The 15936-nt window shown below is 43.1% G+C and overlaps 1 pseudogene; it reads right to left on the bottom strand.

Annotated features, from left to right (window-relative positions):
• Window positions 1-11522: 11522 nt before the first annotated feature.
• Window positions 11523-13275, bottom strand: LOC129694276 (protein FAM110C-like; annotated as a pseudogene).
• Between the last annotated feature and the right edge of the window lie 2661 nt (window positions 13276-15936).

Raw genomic sequence — 15936 nt, 5'->3', positions numbered from 1 at the left:
TGCTTGTATCATTAAAAGCAAACATTATTGGAGTTCAATGCTGTCAGTAATATCAAATTGATTGTCATTTGGAGAGAATCTCTTCCAACATGCTTGACTACAACTTGCTGCTGATGGATTCCCTCCAGTCAAATAACTATGATACTCTTCAGTTACAGAATAATTAAAACTATGAAATGTATATTAATTGAAAAAAATAGCCTCAAACACAGAAAGCTTTGATTTGTTTCAATTATAATGATTAGTAATCAAAATGGCGCAACGTTAAAAATTATAAATAGTAAAATCCAAATTATATATTTGAAACTAGAGGCTGACTAGACTATTAACCTATGACTATTAATGAATTTTGAAGAAATCCAACATTTTTTAAACATTAAATACTATGTTTTCTGAATGAAGAGATGACTGAGCTTTTAGTTTTGTTTAGTTTAGTTTAGAGATACAACGTGGAAACAGGCCCTTCGGCCCACCAGGTCTGCGCCGACCAGAGATCCCCGCACATTAACACTATCCTATACCCACTAGGGACAATTTTTACATTTATTGTTGAGAAAAATAATTAAGAACCACCCTTAGGTCAATCTTCCTTTTATATCCATATAGCAATTTGCCCTTGGTGCTGGAATGTTTTTTTAAAAAAGTACTCACAAAATAACCTTGCTCTATATTTGTTGAGAGATTTTCTGCTTTGGGTTTTTTAATATTACCAACTTACTTTAATAACTGAGGCTAACCAAAGAAACTGAAAAGACATGTGAATAGTGCAGCAGAATTTCCTCATGAAAACAACCATTATCACGTATGGTCACCTTATAAAGAATCCTGCATTCAACATGTTACTACCTTAAATGTCGCAGCAGTGACCTATAGACAATAGACAATAGGTGCAGGAGTAGGCGATTTGGCCCTTTGAGCCAGCACCGCCATTCACTGTGATCATGGCTGATCATCCCCAATCAGTACCCCGTCCCTGCCTTCTGCCGATATCCCCTGATTCCGCTATCTTTAAGAGCTTTACCTAACTCTCTCTTGAAAACATCCAGAGAATTGGCCTCCACTACCTTCTGAGGCAGATAATTCCACAGATTGGTCACCAAATTAAAAGAAAATGCACATCCTATACCTATAAATGGAAGAATCTACACCCATGTAACACAATTCAACAAGATGGCAATTACGTGAGATCTCTTCATCACTTTTCTGAAGCAGTTCCTCAGAGTTGTGAATGACTTACTTCCACTAGTTCTGCTAATTTTATTGTGGCTGATGAAGCTAATGTGTGGTTAGAAGAATTTGCTGCAGGAATTATTCAGGCAGGAGGATATGGGAGGTGGTGCGCCCCATCTGCCATTCTTCCTTTCTTATAGAAACATAGAAACATAGAAACATAGAAAATAGGTGCAGGAGTAGGCCATTTGGCCCTTCGAGCCTGCACTGCCATTCAATATGATCATGGCTGATCATCCAACTCAGTATCCTGTACCTGCCTTCTCTCCATACCCTCTCCATACCACAAGGGCCACATCTAACTCCCTCTTAAATATAGCCAATGAACTGGCCTCAACTACCTTCCGTGGCAGAGAATTCCACAGATACACCACTCTCTGTGTGAAAAATGTTGTTCTCATCTCGGTCCTAAAATATTTCCCCCTTATCCTTAAACTGTGACCCCTTGCTCTGGACTTCCCTAACCAGGAACAACTGCATCTAGCCTGTCCAACCCCTTAAAAATGTTGTAAGTTTCTATAAGATCCCCCCTCAATCTTCTAAATTCTAGCGAGTACAAACCGAGCCTATCCAGTCTTTCTACATATGAAAGTCCTGACATCCAAGGAATCAGTCTTGTGAACCTTCTCTATACTCCCTCTACGGCAAGAATGTCTTTCCTCAGATTAGGAGACCAAAACTGTATGCAATACTCCAGGTGTGGTCTCACCAAGGCCCTGTACAACTGCAGTAGAACCTCCCTGCTCCTATACTCAAATCCTTTTGCTATGAATGCTAACATACCATTCGCTTTCTTCACTGCCTGCTGCACATGCATGCCTACTTTCAATGACTGGTGTACCATGACACCCAGGTCTCGTTGCACCTCCCCTTTTTCCTAATTGGCCACCATTCAGATAATAGTCTACTTTCCTGTTTTTGCCACCAAAGTGGATAACCTCACATTCATCCACATTATACTGCATCTGCCATGCATTTGCCCACTCACCCAGCCTATCCAAGTCACCTTGCAGCCTCCTAGCATCCTCCTCACAGCTAACACTGCCCCCCAGCTTAGCGTCATCCGCAAACTTGGAGATGTTGCATTCAATTCCCTCGTCCAAATCATTAATATATATTCTTTTGTTCTTATATATTCTATATATTCTTATGTTCTTGATGTTTTCAGTACTGTTCCAAATATTCCCCAAGAATTGTGAGGAGCTTCAAGCAGGAAGTTAGTGAAGATGCTTGTTTTTTGTTACACAGCTTTGAGAATGCCCTTGAAGTAATGTTTCTGTCATCTTTGTGTGATATTTGCTTTGTCTGCCAAGGGATTTGTAAGGGTTTGCGGACTGGTGACGATGCATTTCCAGTGCTTTACGCCTAATGCAGACACTGCATTTTTCAGAGGGCAGGGATCATTGCTACCTCTAGAGCTTTGTGCGAGGCTTGAGACTGTGATCTTTGATCATTCTGTTCTCTTGCCGCCCGAGGCTGCACTGGCATAATTGAGACAATTATCGATGAATGCCTTTGCCGGCAGGTGACTCATGAAATATGTAAAGTGGTACAAGTTTCTGGGACATAATCATGGGCTTCTATTGTATAGACAATAGGAGCAGGAGTAGGCTATTCGGCCCTTCGAGCCAGCACTGCTAGTCAATGTGATCATGGCTGATCATCCACAATCAGTACCCCATTCCTGCCTTCTCTCCATATTCCTTAACTCCACTATCCCTTAGCGCTCTATCTAACTCTCTCTTGAAAGCATCCAGAGAACCAGCCCCCACCACCCTCTGAGGCAGTGAATTCCACACACACAACTCTCTCTGTGTGAAAAAGTTTTTCCTCGTCTCCATTCTAAATGGCTTACCACTTATTCGTAAACTATGTTCTGAACTCCCTCAACATTGGGAACATGTTTCCTGCCTCTATTGTGTTCAACCCCTTAATAATCTTATTTGTTTCAATAAGATCCCCTCTCATCCATCTAAATTCCAGAGTATACAAACCCATCTGCTCCAATCTATCAACATATGACAGTCCCACCATCCCGGGAATCAACCTCGTGGACCTAGGCTGCACTCCCTCAATAACAAGAATGTCCTGAAGTTTGGAGACCAAAACTGCACACAATATTCCAGGTGTGGTCTCACTAGGGCCGTGTACAACTGCAGGAGGACCTCTTTGCTCCTATACTCAACTCCACTTGTTATGAAGGCCAACATGCCTTTAGCTTTCTTCACTGCCTGCTGTACCGGCTTGCTTACTTTCAGTGATTGATGAACAAGGACCCCCCAGATCCCGTTGTACTTCCCCTTTTCCCAAATTGACACAATTTAGATAATAATCTGCCTTCCTGTTTTTGCCACCAAAATTTTTGCCAGCTCGTATTTATCCACATTAAACTGCATCAGCCATGCATCTGCCCACTCACCCAACCTGTTCAAGTCATCCTGCATCCTCATAGCACCCTCCTCACAGTTCACACTGCCACCCAGCTTCATGACCTGCAAATTAGCTAATGTTAATTTTAATCCCTTCATCCAAATCATTAATATATATATTGTAAATAGTATTATTTGTAGTACTATTTACAATATGTAGTAATATATAAATCATTAATATATATTGTAGTGCTTTAGACTTTTGATTTTCGAGATATAGTGCGGTAACAGGATGTTCGGCCCACTGAGTCTGCACTGACCAGCGATCACCCCCATTCAATAGCACTATTCTACTACTAGGGACAGTTTACAATTTTATCAAAGCCAATTAACCTGCACGTCTTGGGATGTGGGAGGAAAGCGGAGCACATGAAGGCAGCCCACGCAGTCATAGGAAAAACATACAAACTCTGTACAGACAGCAGCAGTCAGGATCAAACCCAACTCTCTGGCGCTGTAAAGCAGCAACTCTACCACTTCATCACTAAGCGGTACTATGGAATGGGATAGTTTATAATGGTGCTTGTTTTGCAGTTGTTTTGTGTAAGACCCATATAACCATATAACCATATACCAATTACAGCACGGAAACAGGCCATCTCGGCCCTACAAGTCCGTGCCGACACAACTTTTTTTCCCTTAGTCCCACCTGCCTGCACTCATACCATAACCCTCCATTCCCTTCTCATCCATATGCCTATCCAATTTATTTTTAAATGATACCAACGAACCTGCCTCCACCACTTCCACTGGAAGCTCATTCCACACCGCCACCACTCTCTGCGTAAAGAAGTTCACCCTCATGTTACCCCTAAACTTCTGTCCCTTAATTCTGAAGTCATGTCCTCTTGTTTGAATCTTCCCTATTCTCAATGGGAAAAGCTTGTCCACATCAACACTGTCTATCCCTCTCATCATTTTAAAGACCTCTATCAAGTCCCCCCTTAACCTTCTGCGCTCCAGAGAATAAAGACCTAACTTATTCAACCTATCTCTGTAACTTAGTTGTTGAAACCCAGGCAACATTCTAGTAAACCCATTCTCTTATATGCTTCAGTGCCATGGTGCTTGCTCTTTGTCCAAGTAGATTTGTAAAGGTCATTCCCATCCTGTAGCTCAGTGACTGAGGCTGGCATGAACTTGTTTCTAGAGTGGAGATGATGTAGGAAGAGATATTAAAAAAACAACTTTTTGTTTAAAAAGAAATTAGCTCCATTCTAGCAGGGAACTTGTGGAGGATAGGTGTTATACTTATGTAAGGAAAACAATGAGACAAGGGTTGTCACAATGATGTAGTCTGCAATGGGAATTAATCTGTGACAGTTCAAACCATGGATTGCCATTCACATCCATATAACTAAAAGTCTCATCTTGACCACTTCCTCTCAGTGCTGTATATTGATTTTAGAAAAAATGATACCATATATCGCTATGTTTTTTGGCCATCTTACTCAGTCCTTCCCCGCTGAGGCAGCCCCGAGGATTTTGCCGATTGATGAAAAATAAAAAAGTTATGAATGTTTAACAAATCTTGATATCAGCTGATTGGTCCTCTTGCCTGTCAATCACCCATGATGAAGGTAATACTCCTTCTGGGGGGGGGGGGGGGGGGGGGGGGGGGGGGGGGGGGGGGGGGGGGGGGGGGGGGGGGTGGGGGGGGGGGGGGGGGGGGCAGGAGTATAAAGCCCAAATTGTATGAAATTGCATTTGAATTTGGTAGCCTGCACTCTGCTTGAAATGGTATGAAATTGCATTTGAATTTGGTGGCCTGCACTCTGCTTGAAATGGTATGAAATTGCATTTGAATTTGGTGGCCTGCACTCTGTTTGAAATGGTATTTCAAGGAATTGCCATGAGTGAACTGCCAGCCCACCAGCCCTGAGTGACTGAGCTGCCTGCCCACCAGGCCTGGGTGACTGAGCTGCCAGCCTACCAGGCCTGAGTGGCTGAGCTGCCAGCCCACCAGGCCTGTGACTGAGCTGCCATCCCAAGAATCCATTCGGCCCACAACACCCATACTAGTCCCTTCGGCCCACAACACCCATACTAGCCCTCCAGAAAGCCACCCCCCCCCCCCCCCCACTGGCCACCAATATTGGAATTGGTGGAGAGGTGGAATATTGCATTGGGGGACCAGCCCTCCCATGCGAACATGCAACCCAACGGGTCCCACTTAGTCTAGTTCCTATTAAATTCTCCCCCTCTCACATTAAACCTATACATAATAATAATATAATAATAATATATTTTATTGTCATTGCACATAGGTACAAAGAGATTTGGTACTCAGCAGGGCTGGTTCAGAGATGCTATAGCTCTAGGGAAGAAGCTGTTCCTAAATCTGGAGGTGCGAGCATAGAAGGCCTTGTAACGTCTGCCGGAAGGTAGAAGTTTGAACAGACTATTGCAAGGGTGTGAGGAGTCTTTGTGGATGCTCGCGACCTTCCTGAGGCACCGTGTATAGTAGGTGCCCTCCAAGGCTGGTAGCTGTGTCCCAATGATCTTCTGCGCTCTGTGGATGACGCACTGAAGAGCTCTCCTCTCCGCCTCCGTGCAGCTGAGGTACCACACAGAGATGCCATACGTTAATATGCTCTCTGTGGTGCAGCGGTAGAAGGTTGTCAGCAGCTGTTGGGGCAGACCAGTCTTTTTCAGTGTTCTCAGGAAGAACAATCATTGCTGTGCCTTCTTGACTAGCGCAGCGGTGTTGGTGGACCATGTGAGGTCCTTTGAGATGTGTGTGCCCAGAAACCTAAAGCTGGGCACTCTCTCCACACTGTCCCGGTTGATAGAGATTGGAGCGTATTTCCCATTATGTGTCTTTCTGAAGTTGATAATCAGCTCTCTGGTCTTAGAGGTGTTTAGGGACAGGTTGTTACCTGAGCACCAGTCCGCCAGGTTCTGCACCTCCGCTCTGTAGTATACCCTCTAGTTTTTGATTCCACTTTCCTAGGGGAAAAAACCCTATCAATTCCTCACATTATTTTATACACCAGTACAAAATCACCCCTCTAGCCTGCACAACCTCTCCTCAGTATGAAGAAGGTTCCCAATCCAAAACATTGCTTATCCATTCCCTGACCCACTGAGTTACTCCAGCACTTTGTGTTTTGATAAAGTTTCCAGCAGATTTCTGCAGTTTTCTCTATCTCCTTCAAGTCTGTGCCATTTATTACTTGGCTAATCTTAATATGACCTCAACTCTGCCCACTGTAACCACAGTAACATTTCATTGTTTTATTTATCATCTGCCTCTGCCTTAAATTATTCACAGAATTGTTTTATCACTCTATATTTGGATTTACCTTCTTTTGCTACATGCTGTTTCCTCTGGAACATGTAGCCCTGTGTCTCCTTAAAGAACCAGGTGCAAAGGGAATGATAGGTATTACTCCCATAGCAGGAATATGTGCAGTTTACAACTATGAGGTACTGTCTAGTTTCTGGGATGGAGCTTTCTCTGTTGCCTTTTAACAAATCATGGCTTGTGGATGGAATTATCTGGATTTTTTTGTTGTCATATCCACTGAAAGCTTAGTCATAGTAGCCCCTATCTCACCCTTTCCCCCTTCTCCTCTTTTTACTAATTGTCTTCCTTCTCCACATTCAGTCATAACTCAGGCTTTTGACCTGAAAGATTGACAATTCCTTTCCCCCCCAAAGATGCTGTCATTGCATTTCTCCAGCAGTTATTTATATCCCTCCAGATTCCAACATCTATAGTTTCTTGTGTCTATAGGTCGCATGTGAAGCTTCTCGTGCTGAACAGTTTACGCTGAATCCATTCTTCATTTAAGCCACATACAAACTTTTCCCATAATGCATGGATCAAAAGCATAGCATCCAGAGAGCTCTTTCAAGGCTATAATGTAGTTGCTAACTGTTTTTTTATATCATCATAAGAACACAAGTTCATATAAATGATGAGGAGTTGTGTGCTGTTTTGTTATCTACAAGATCATGGCTGAACTAAATGTGAGCCCATCTCTGCTCTCCTGTGTATCTGTGAGAATCTTTCAGCCTTTGCTTTCAGTTAATCTATCTATTTCTGCTTTAAAAATATCCAAAGACTCTACTTCATGACTTTTTAATGAACAGTCCTAAAGGTTATCAACCATCTCATAAGGGGCAAAAAAGAACCTTATCTTTGCTTTAAATAGGTGGCCCCTCAAATAGTAACCCTCCCACAGAAGGGAAACAATACTGCATATAATACCTCAGATTTGTTGTCATTGCACTAAACAATGGAAGCATTCCATTCCCCTTGCAATAAATGAGAAATCAATGATAACATTCTGTCTAGTTTCCTAATTCCTTGTAAATGAACCTCCTGGGAAGTAGTCTTCTTCTTGCGTATGGCGTGCACAGCCTAAAGTTTTTGGACTGAATTCTGTTTTTAGTTTGTGTCTCTGTGATGTCTTTATTATTTATTTTACTCTGATTATATGCTTATATTCCTGTTAATCTATGTAAGTTGTCCTTGAGATGTCTGAAAGGCGCCCAACAAATAAAATAAATAAATTAAAAAAATAAAAATAAAAAATAAAATAAACGTTTTATTATTATTAAAGTTGTTGGTCAACTTGTTCTATTTGATCTATTTGTTTATGCACATCGGGTTGATTGCATTAGTTGAAACAGGGTGGACCACGTGAAGGTTGCAATCTCCCACCCCAGGAAAAAACATAGAAACATAGAAAATAGGTGCAGGAGTAGGCCATTCAGCCCTTCAAGCCTGCACCGCCATTCAATATGATCATGGCTGATCATCCAACTCAGTATCCTGTACCTGCCTTCTCGCCATACCCCCTGATCTCCTTAGCCACAAGGGCCACATCTAACTCCCTCTTAAATATAGCCAATGAACTGGCCTCAACTACCTTCTGTGGCAGAGAATTACAGAGATTCACCACTCTCTGTGTGAAAAATGTTTTACTCATCTCAGTCTTAATCCATTATCCTTAAACTCTGACCCCTTGCTCTGGACTTCCCCCAACATCGGGAGCAATCTTCCTGCATCTAGCCAGTCCAACCCCTTAAGAATTTTGTAAGTTTCTATAAGATCCCCCCTCAATCTTCTAAATTCTAGCGAGTACAAGCCGAGTCTATCCAGTCTTTCTTCATATGAAAGGCCTGACATCCCAGGAATGAGTCTGGTGAACCTTCTCTGTACTCCCTCTATGGCAAGAATTTATTTCTATGTCTATGGCAAGAATGTATTGTTTGTCCATCTGTCTGTCTGTCTGTCTGTCTGTCTGTCTGTCTGGATGCTTTCAAGAGAGAGCTGGATAGGGTTCTTAAAAATACCGTCAGGGGATATGGGGAGAAGGCAGGAACGGGGTACTGATTGGGGATGATCAGCCATGAATGGTGGTGCTGGCTCGAAGAGCCGAATGGCCTACTCCTGCACCTATTGTCTATTGTCCATTGTTTATATAAGCTAGCCAAAAAAAAAAAAAATAGCGTACCAAAGAACGATAAATCAGCCATGATTGACTGGCAGAGTTGACCTGATGGGCTGATTGGCCTAATTCTACTGCTGTGACTTGCACACTTGTGAAATATCACAATGCCTGATTGTTCATCCCAAGTTTATGCTGTAGCCCTTCTATTCTTCTTGCCATCTTCTAATTGCTGCCTCCATTGCTGCAGCACCCACATGTCCTGCATATTTAATACTTCTATAATCAACATTTTTGTTCATGATACAGATAAAAACTAGACTTTTATTTTATTTTTCATTTGCTACCGCCACGTATGCATATTTTATCAACTCAAGGTGAATCCAGGAAAAAAAAGTTGTCAATCATGCTATTTGATGCACAGATGATCCCATTATCTGAATGAGGAGGTGTGCATAAGGTATTTGAAAGCCTGTGCATGTCCGTGCCCTCTCATCATATTATAAATCAACTGAATTCCATTGAATTGAATATCTGTTTGCTCAGAAATGCTGGGAGGAGATTGTGCAGCTGGTGATATTTGTTGCAGCTGTAGTTTGTCTGATGGTCTGGAGGAGCACATTGATTTGGATTCCTTTGACTTTGGCTCTGCATTTTACATGCAGACCATGGAGAATTACGTCATTCCATGGACAGGTCACTTGGAACAAGGGACAGCTGCAGGAAAATGTAATTAAATACATGAAAATTGCACAATTCAAAGATTTTCAGAATGCAGAGCTATGCTTAGCTACTTTGAACCACTTCTGGTAAGGTTAAATGCGGAGCAGCAGAAGTCAAGTCTCAACAAAAGAACGAAAACAAAGATATAAGTCCACAATTTCCTCTTTTTTTTTACCATTATTTATTCCTATGCCTTAAAAGTCACGTTACAACAGGTAGTGTCCTGCGTACTGTAGTTATTTAATCAGCAACATTCACAACTATACGTTGGATTTATCCAGGTTTTACTTCTACAGTTGGTCATACACATCACGAATTTGGTCAGGACATATTTCAGTTGAATATTCCAAAATCCAGGGGTGACAGGGAGTCACAGTGTGTCATTACGCATAACGCCACGTCACGACCCGACCATGACTTGACAACATCTTTTCAGGCTATCGCTGAAACTGTGTCTGTCTGTCTGTCTGTCTGTCTGTCTGTCTGGATGCTTTCAAGAGAGAGAGCTGGATAGGGTTCTTAAAAATACCATCAGGGGATATGGGGAGAAGGCAGGAACGGGGTACTGATTGGGGATGATCAGCCATGAATGGTGGTGCTGGCTCGAAGAGCCGAATGGCCTACTCCTGCACCTATTGTCTATTGTCCATTGTTTATATAAGCTAGCCAAAAAAAAAAAAAATAGCGTACCAAAGATAAATCAGCCATGATTGACTGGCAGAGTTGACCTGATGGGCTGATTGGCCTAATTCTACTCCTGTGACTTGCACACTTGTGAAATATCACAATGCCTGATTGTTCATCCCAAGTTTATGCTGTAGCCCATCTATTCTTGTTGCCATCTTCTAATTGCTGCTTCCATTGCTGCAGCACCCACATGTCCTGCATATTTAATCCTTCTGTAATCAACATTTTTGTTCATGATACAGATAAAAACTAGACTTTTATTTTATTTTTCATTTGCTACCGTCACGTATGCATATTTTATCAACTCAAGGTAAATCCAGGAAAAAAAAGTCAATCATGCCATTTGACGCACAGATGATCCCATTATCTGAATGAGGAGGTGTGCATAAGGTATTTGAAAGCCTGTGCATGTCCGTGCCCTCTCATCATATTATAAATCAACTGAATTCCATTGAATTGAATATCTGTTTGCTCAGAAATGCTGGGAGGAGATTGTGCAGCTGGTGATATTTGTTGCAGCTGTAGTTTGTCTGATGGTCTGGAGGAGCACATTGATTTGGATTCCTTTGACTTTGGCTCTGCATTTTACATGCAGACCATGGAGAATTACGTCATTCCATGGACAGGTCACTTGGAACAAGGGACAGCTGCAGGAAAATGTAATTAAATACATGAAAATTGCACAATTCAAAGATTTTCAGAATGCGGAGCTATGCTTAGCTACTTTGAACCACTTCTGGTAAGGTTAAATGCGGAGCAGCAGAAGTCAAGTCTCAACAAAAGAACGAAAACAAAGATATAAGTCCACAATTTCCTTTTTTTTTACCATTATTTATTCCTATGCCTTAAAAGTCACGTTACAATGGGTAGTGTCCTGCGTACTGTAGTTATTTAATCAGCAACATTCACAACTATACGTTGGATTTATCCAGGTTTTACTTCTACAGTTGGTCATACACATCACGAATTTGGTCAGGAGATATTTCAGTTGAATATTCCAAAATCCAGGGGCGACAGGGAGTCACAGTGTATCATTACGCATAACGCCACGTCACGACCCGACCATGACGTGACAACATCTTTTCAGGCTATCGCTGAAACTGTCACCCAAGTGGGACAGGCCTTTCACTCTGCAAAACTTGTGGGCAAAGCTTTCGAAGGCGGCGTCGGCCGCAAACTTCTCCCTGGCCAGGTTCTCAATCACCTCGGGCTCGAGTTCGCAGTGCTCAAGAAACTGTCCAAGCCCGAGCAGGCTCAGGGGAAGCGGCAGCTGATGTCGGAGTGCCAGCGCCGTAATCCACCTTCATCAATCTGCTGCTTGAGTGGCTCCTTGGGGCGACCTGATGCTGCTTCTCGTGGAGCTGCTGCCGTGGTCACTTGTGCACCCTGGGATGCTGCTGGAGTGGTGACTGGTGCTTCCTGGGGTGCTGCTGGAGTGGTGACTGGTGCTTCCTGGGGTGCTGCTGGAGTGGTTAGTTGTGCACCCTTGGGTGCTGCTGGTGTAGTTACTTATGCACCCTGGGGTGTTGCTGGCGAGGCTGCTGTTTCTCCCTGGGGTGCTGCTGGTGTGGTTATTTGTGCACCCTGGGATGCTGTACCCTCTGCTAATTCTCCCCCTTCCAATGTTGCTGCTCCTGTTGCCAGCCCCTGCTGTTTGTCGCCCCGGCTGCTAGCCACAGGACCAGGCTGCCACTGACCTTGAAAACTGCTGGTGGCCGCCGCTCCCCGCATGAACTCACATTTCTGCCGGTACATGACCAGCGAGTCAGGCCTGATCTACCTCTTGGAGCTGGAGCGATGCACAATGTCAGGCGGGAGCACCTGCTGCCCGCACTGCTAGGGGCTGCTGGAGGCCAGGTAAGTCTTTGTGCTGCTGCTGGCCCCGCTGCTGCTGCCTTCCTCAGGGGCAGAGCTGCCCAAACCATTGGGCGCCACTTTGCACCACCTCGCCGTCTGGCTCTTCAAGTACTTGGCCTTGTCGGCAGCCAGTCTCACCACGGAGCTCTGCCGACCCCACCTGTCCCCCTCCATTTGACTGCGGAGGTAGCTGGGACCTTTGGTCATGAGCCTGAGCGGCAGAGAGACACTTGCCTCGGGCGGCATGCTTGCAGTGGGTGCGATCTCGCTCGGCATCTTACTTTGATTCAGCCAACGTGGACAAACACGTTTTTTCATCCACGAAGAAGCAAAGACCAGGACTTCGATGCAATCACCTTAATCCTTAAACCTCATTCACTATGACTTTGCCCGTAACTTGGACAAAGTCGTGACTAGGTTTGCGCAGTTACATTCTTGGAAAATGGAACTGGAAAACATGATTCATGGCTAAATGGCAATATATGCTGGTCTGCCACAAGTGTCCGTCACCTGCATCACTACACCAGGACTTCCATGAGCAATGACAGGCTGTCTGCACTTGCCTTAATGTACATTCACTATGACTTTGACCATGACTTGGACAAAGTGGTGACTAGGTTTGCACAGTTACAATCTTGGAAAATGGAACTGGAAAATGTGATTTATGGCTAAATGACAATATATGCTGGTCTGCCAAGAGTGTTGTCAAAGTCTGTGAGAGGAACCCTGAACTGTCTGCTGATCCGCTCACACTTTGGGAGCCCAAACAGGGCACTGCAAGAAGGGGTAGAAGTCGGGCTACCTATATAAGTGTACCAGCTGTGGAATGACCCAGGCCTTGGACAGCGTTAACGAACTGAACATTGCCATTAAAGATAAAGTCACACTTCGGGAGACCAAACGTGGCACTGCAAGAAGAGGTAGAAGTAGGGCCACCTATATCAGTGTTCTGCGGAACGACACATGCTTTGACAGCATTAACAAACTGAGGACTGCCATGCTAGATAAACTGGTCTGAGGTGCTATATTCGTGGAACCAGGAATGGCATATAGGCTAAGCCCAACAAATTCCTTTGCATTAGTGGAAGGGGTAAATGGCAATATACATCCAGGAGCACCTGAATGATCATGCAGCATCATGCCAGCATGTTTGATTGTTTGGTAAACTAAATGATGAATTGCAAAATGTATGTATATTATTATATATATTTATGTTATGGAATCAAAAACAAGAATTATAGATTCACATTTCAAAAATGGTTTCACAATTCAGTAGTACTGATTTTCAGTATTCCATAATGATATTTGAAAATACATAAGGTTGCATGCAAAACACTGATTTTCAAAAATCCAGTTTCTATGTAGTACGTTCCATTGCATTTAAATGAGAAATACTGATTTCCCCAACAAAATGCTGATTTTCAGCCATCAAAATACGGAAATGCTCGGTGAAACTTGGCAGTTCTGCAATTATTAATCTTGACTCCACCAAAATGATTTCTGAAATATTGGTCATAAATTTGGTGCAAAATTGCTCCAAAATAAGGCTCAGAGTGCAACAGAGATCATCTAAAACCCCGCCGCGCGGGGCTTCACGCTCGTGATGTGCGCTATGCACACATTACTTCACATAAAAGTTTTGTAACCCTGTCATACCACCCTCCTTTTTGAAAAGCTTCATACGGGCCTGGCAAAGTATCTTGCCCAGAGTAGGGGAATCGAGAACCACAGGACATAAGTTTAAAGTGAGGGGGGAAGATCCTGAGGGGCAACTTTTTTTTACACATAAGGTGGTAGGTATATGAAATGAGCTGTCAGAGGAGGTAGTTGAGGCAGGGACTATCACAATCTTTAAAGAAAAATGTGGACAGGTGCAATAAGATCGTTTTAGATGGATATGAGCAAAACGCAGGCGGGTGGGACTAGTGTAAATGGGACATGTTGGTAGCTGTGGGCAAGTTGGGTCGAAGAGCCGTTATCATGCTGTAGGATTGTGAGTCTATAAAGGCTGGATTTGATAGAGTGCAGCATGAAGGCAGACAGGTGAATCTGAAATCAAATGGCATGAGTTGGAAAACATTCCAGTGGAGTCAGACCTGACACAAGGAAGATGGCTGTGATTGATGGAAGTCAAACATCCCAGTCCCAGGATATCAGATCAGGAGTTACTGCAGTGGAGTCCTAAGCCCAATTATCAATGACCATTTCAATAAATTTCACAAGGCTAGAAAAAAAACTGGTGAATGATTACACAATGTTCAATTTCATAATCAGCTCCGCATCAAATGAAGCAGCCTATGTTTGCATAGAGCAAATTGAGATAACATTTGGTCATGGACTACTAAGTAGCATTCACCCCATAAAAATGCTAGATAGTGACCATCTCCAAAATGTGGGAGTCTTACCTCCTTATCCTTGATATTCAAAGATAGTAATTATTTTGAGCCCCATTATTAATATTCTGAAGTTCACCATTATTCAGAAACTCAGCTGGATTAGTCACAAATGCAATAGCAATGAAAGCAGATCATAGGCTTGCTATCCTGCAGAAAACGACTCACCTCTTGGCAATGCAAGGACTTCACACCATCTCCTGGGCACAAGTCAGTGTATGCTGGAAAGCTCTGCACTTGCCTCTCAGGAAGCAATGCTAACAACTCTGCAAATGCAGGCTGCATGTTTGGCACCTCATCCACTATCTGACAGAAGAAGCTAAAGAAGATTGGGCCTGTGACACTGTTCGGAGGAGCTCCTGCTGAGATATCCTCAGGCTAGTATGATTAATAAGTAACCAACAACCAACCACAAGCACTTTTCTTTGTGTAAGCCAACAACTCCAACCCTGGAATCAGCACCACAACCATTCCAACTTCTCGCACATTGCACAAGAAAACTACCTGCTGCATGTAATATTCTTCACGAAGGAAGATAGATGCGGCAAACCAATTGATAAACTGTTGCAGTTCTAGTTGTGATGCGCAGAATTAACTGCATATCCGTGAACATGATTTCCATATATGTGCAGTATCTTTTTTTCCTATTAATTACAGTCATATGTTTCACAAGCCAATATATAGCGCGACATTTTTGAGTTGGACGAGAGGAGGGGCAGTACAAAGCCTGGCAAGTAATAGGTGGTTACTGGTAAAGAGGGATTTTTGATATGCGGATGGTTGGACAAAAGCCAGAGATGAAAGTTATGAGATGAAAGGGTTGAAGGCGTGAATTGTTCAAGAGATTCAAGAGAGTTCATTGTCATGTGTCCCAGATAGGACAGTGAAATTCTTGCTTTGCTTCAGCACAACAGAATATAGTAGAATACAGAACAGATCAGTGTGCCCATATACCATTGAATATATATATATATACACACATAAATAACCAGATAAAGTTCAGATTTTTGTTTGAGTTGAGTTTAATAATCTGATGGCTGTTCCTGAACCTGGATGTTGCTGATTTCAGGCTCCTGTACCTTCTCAAAACTTTTTAGATTCTGGAGTAGTTCCTGAGGATTGGAGGGTATCTAATGTAACCCCAATTTTAAAAAGTGAGGGAGAGAGAAAACGGGGAATTACAGACCAGTTAGTCTAACATCGGTAGTGGGGAAA

The sequence above is a fragment of the Leucoraja erinacea genome, chromosome 3 (assembly GCF_028641065.1).
Source record: "Leucoraja erinacea ecotype New England chromosome 3, Leri_hhj_1, whole genome shotgun sequence".
NCBI classification, from domain to species: domain Eukaryota; kingdom Metazoa; phylum Chordata; class Chondrichthyes; order Rajiformes; family Rajidae; genus Leucoraja; species Leucoraja erinaceus.
Note: the sequence above shows the minus strand (reverse complement) of the source record. Positions and strands in the feature narration are given on the sequence as shown.